Source organism: Bos indicus, chromosome 5 (assembly GCF_029378745.1).
Source record: "Bos indicus isolate NIAB-ARS_2022 breed Sahiwal x Tharparkar chromosome 5, NIAB-ARS_B.indTharparkar_mat_pri_1.0, whole genome shotgun sequence".
NCBI classification, from domain to species: Eukaryota; Metazoa; Chordata; class Mammalia; order Artiodactyla; family Bovidae; genus Bos; species Bos indicus.
Window position 1 is genome coordinate 93,231,362 of NC_091764.1, and position 5,181 is coordinate 93,236,542.

Consider the following 5,181-nt stretch of genomic DNA (forward strand, 5'->3'; position numbering starts at 1 on the left):
CATCTCATGAGGATGAGATGGTTGGATGGCATCACCAACTCAATGGACATGAGTCTGAGCAAGCTCCGGGAGATGGTGAAGGACAGGGAAGCCTGGCGTGCTGTAATCCATGGCGTCACAAAGAGTTAGACATGACTGAGAAACTGAACAACAACATCTATTTTACCTCTGGTGTTTTCTTCTGAAACTTTGAGAAAGTGTAACAGACAACAAACTAAAAGTCTATCCATCCACTGTTTCTGAATGTTCCTGTCACCATCTGCACACCTTTGTCGTGAGCAGTCAACAGTCCCTCTCCATACCTTCTGCTCAGCTGTTTCCGAAAGATGTTCTTTCTGAAGAGTGAGAAAGGTGGCAACAGGGAAATTGGGAGACGTCTGATAATAGACCTGTACATACTTCAGAATCAACACCTGGATAGTCTTTTTATGGGTTACTATATACCCTGAATATAGACCCAGAAAACATAAACTATCAATAAAATGTGTCTTCCTGTCACTTTTAAGTATTCCCTTTGTCTGGAGAGACACCTGAGAATACCATGAAAACTGACCCACTATTGGTTAGCAGAAGTTCCTCCCAGATTCTAGTCTTAGGCTCTTTGAGACTTGATTCGATGTTTTGTCTTTTTAGTGTTTTCTAAGTATTTTAAGGCGTAATTGGTGAAAGTTACATATTAGGACTGTTTTAAATAACTTATTCAAGACGTTCTTTCATTACTAATAGCCTCTTAAAGACTTTACTTTCAACTGATAAGTATCATCTGCCTAAATAGTATTACCACTATAAACCTTCCAAAACACTCAGTATATTCTGTACACCACAGGAAATTGTTGCTATTCTTGTTGGTGTTGAAAATTCCACTGACCTCCGTCTTTTGTCTCATTTTTATTTGTCTCACAAAACTAGTAATTTTAATAATTTTATTCAAATCTATTATTCTTCGAGCCTTTCTATTCATTCATTATTTTTCTATATAGCTATTTATGCAGTAAACATTTATTAGGTAGTTACTGAAGGAGAAGAAAGCCTCAGAGGATGAGATGGCTGGATGACATGACCGACGCAACGGACATGAACCTGGGGAAATGGTGAGGGACGGGGAGGCCTGGTGTGCTGCAGTCCATGGGGTTGTGAAGAGTCGCACACAACTGGGCGACTGAACAACAGCAACAGTGCAGACTAAGCACTTTGATAGACCCTGAAAATATGGATATATAGGTTCTGCGTCCAAGAACTTATGATGGAATCATGAAGACAAGGATGAAACAAATCCACATACAATGCTGTAATAAATCTTTCTGAAGGTATCTTTGGCATGAAAAATATCTGAATACTAGTGTCAAGTAGCATCTGATTCTAATATGTTTAAAGTTATTTTTATCAATTACTTAGATTCAAAATTTCATTTTAAACATTGTCCTTGGGACTGTGACTTCTTTGTTTAATTCAAATCATTTTAATCAGCATTTAGTAATGTCAACTGTGAGCCAGACACTTCACTTGGCATTGTTTGGAATCCAAAGCTAATTAGGGAAAAATTTAAACCCTTAGTTTCTTAGTCCATTCGGGGTGCTTTAACAAAATACTACAGACTGTGTGGCTTATAAACAACAGAAATTTAGTTCTGGGGGCTGGAAGTTCAAGTTCAAGGTGCCAGCATGGTCATGTTTTCTTGAGAATCCTCTTCCTGGTGCTTCTAGCTGTGCCTTCTTACTCAGTCCTTACATGGTGGAAGACGCAAAAGATTTCTGTAGAGTCTCTTCTATGAGAACACTGATTCCATTCATGAAGGCTCCACCCTCCTGACCTCTCAAAGACCCCTGCTTCTAATACCATTACATTAGGCATTAGGATTTCAAGATTTTGGTGGGACACAAATACGCAGACTATAGCAAGCAGGGACTAGCTAAGCTAAGCTAAGTCACTTCAGTCGTGTCCGACTCTGTGCAACCCTGAAGACGGCAGCCCACCAGGCTCCCCCATCCCTGGGATTCTCCAGGCAAGAAGATTGGAGTGGGTTGCCATTTCCTTCTCCAATGCATGAAAGTGAAAAGTGAAAGTGAAGTTGCTCCGTCGTATCCGACTCTTATCGACCCCATGGACTGCAGCCTACCAGGCTCCTCCATCCATGGGATTTTCCAGGCAAGAGTACTGGAGTGGGGTGCCATTGCCTTCTCCGAGTAGGGACTACAGACTGACTATAATTAACTTTCATTAAAAAACACAAATGTATGGCAGAAATGACCACAATATTGTAAAGTAATGAGCCTCCAATTTAAATAAATACATTGAATAATAATAATAAAAAAAGAACACAAAGTTTTATAGAGAGATAAAGAGCAGATTACAACAAGAATGACCCTTCATCAAAGAGTAAAAGATTGAGCTAGGCCATATTGAATATGAATATAACTGTTACCATTTATTGAGAAGTTTCTATATGCTAGTTACTGTAGCATGTAATGTTTCCTGTACATTATCTCTAATCTTGTAAAATGGGACTATTTTTAACTTTACATTTTCTGTATCAGTTCACAGAGCCTAACAAATGGAATCACATGCATTGAAATTTTGCTTGAAAATCTGAATACCCATTTCTTGGGCGCAGGGTATGGGGGAGGTTAAATGGGAGACATTTAGGCAATTGAATCCTAAAAGAAAGACAGGAAAGACCATGATCTGAATTAAATGTAGTACCTTTGGCGGATTTCATCACCTATCTACTTGGCTTATAGCGACATAGAGATGTAAACTTTGCAACCAGTGTGCAGACTCGAAAAGAAATACTTTGAGGATTATAAATTGTCATCCTCTTTTGAATTATATATATCATACCTCTAAAAGAATTCAACCAAGATAAACATGTTTGTCTCTGAAATGTGAAGAGGTAACAAATGCTTTCCACATAAAAATTAAATACTGTTTTTAAAACAAAAATCTTGTTATCAAGATGTATTAGCAATGGCCAAGGCTGTGGTTGGCTCAGGTTCCTAAAACATGCTATCATTTTAAGGCCTCAGATAAGTTTTCTCTTAGCAGTGGCTGATGATTCTGTTCAACACCTGGAAACCTGAAACACAAATGTACAATTGTGAAGGAGAAATTGGATCTAGGAATGCAAACTTACAAAACTGGCAGTTGAGGCAAAGGGTTGATTGCTTAGCTTGTAATTCATAAGAACAGAACAAATTTGTTGTAATATTTATATAGGTAAAAAATTAGCAAATATTTTGGAAAATCATTTAGAATATTGCAACATTTAAAGTTTAATTTTGTCACCCAACTTAAGCTGAGGACACACTGATCCTATGGATTGATTCAGAAGAAACGTGTCAAGCCGGTGTTGATTTTTGAGGGGAGGTGGGGCGGAAAGGGGTGGGATAATTTCTGTCATATACACTAAAGTGTCTCCTATTACAATACTACTTCTTTTCTTAAGTTTATTACCCACCCTAGGTCGCTCTAAATGAAAATTCATATCCATTTCTTTCTAGAGGTATCATTTGTCCTTTTTAAAAAACGTTTTTTCATGAAAAAAATCATCAGCGGATTATAGCTTGGTGTGGTTGTTTAACAGTTAAATAAATTAGGAAAGGACATTTAAAATACTGCATTTTCCCCCCAGCTGCTTGGAGGAACATGAAAGTGGAGCGTACTACTTTGTTCGGGAAGTGATTTTGTTTTAAAGTGATGAAAATTTTCTTTCACATGAGTACTAACAACATGATACTCATTTTGTTTTAGATTCTACTGAAAATAAACTCTGAAAAATTATAAAAATAATCTTGGCGCCTCCTCTTAGTTTATTCTTTTCATCTTATTGAAGTATTGAAAATTAGACTATTTGGTTTCACTTTCTGCTTCCTTTGAATTAGAAGGAGGCTATTTTGCCATTTCTACTCTGTGAGGGAACTGCTAACACCATTAATCTCTTTAAGGATTATTCTTCTCTCCAATTTGTTTACAAAATGGTAAAATAAACTAAACACTGTTATTAAAGCTCCTCTGTTCTTATCGGGTTAAATTTACAGGCTCTAAATTTAGTGATATTTTAAAAGCAGAGGCTGTGTTTCCCTTAAAAAGACATTGATACTCTGATCAAAAAAAAAGAAAAGTAATGACATTCTTCTTAAGAATCTTTTTTATTTAACATAGTGAAATTTGTAAGTCAAGCACTAGTTCAACATAAGATAAAGTTGTTTAATCAATCATGGCAACTTTTTGTTAAGATCCGAATCCCTTCAGTCTGTTCATGGAAGCGCAATAGTTATTTTTAGGCAACACACTGATATTTCTGAGATAGCAATGCAACATTTTGGATATATTTTGGGAAAAGAAATTTTAAATTAGTTAAGAGCTTAGATCAATTATCCCTGAAACTAATCTACCCCTTAAGCAGTTATGTATGCAAGTGAATGGAAATAGGCATCTTTGCCAATAATTGCAGAGGGAGGGAAAGAAGAAACTGAAAAATATCTCTTAGAGTCATTGGAGAATTTTTCCTAAACATTAAAAAGCCCTTGAAAACAGTATAGAGAATTGAATGATGCCAGGTTCAAAGTGTTCAATTTCAAAACCCTCAAAAAAGACAAATATTAACTCTCTTTCTTAGGATACCAGGCCACATTTTCTTTTAAACAGTAAGAGTGATCTTGTTCCTGGAATTATTTAAGCTACATATTTCTTTAGCACTACAAAATGAAAGAGAATCCTAGTCACCTGTGAGTGGAAATTAGTCCAAAGGAAAGCCCAGATGGACTGTGTGAAACCCCCGTCCAAAGAGACAGTGCAAAGGAGAAACCAGAACCCAGGGGTTTGCCAAATTGAAATATGGCTTCTCTCAAACTTTGTGTTTGCTTTTGGCCTTGGGCTTTTATTCAGTTAAACATTCAAATTCCTAGGAAAAAAAAAAAAAAAAAAAGACGGCTCACTCCAGTTCTGCACCTCAGTCCTTTGGGGGTTAAAAAAAAGATGAATGTAGCTATGAACTCTGTTCATCTTCAAACTAATGGACTCACTCTCCCTCCCCCATCTCTCTCCTGCCCCCCTCCTCATCACACCCTTTGTCCACTTTTATGAATTAAAACATGCACACACACTTGCACACACAGGGAATCCTGCCCATTAATTAAAGGACTTGTCAGCCCCAATCCTAGATTCTTACCGTGCAGGAAATGT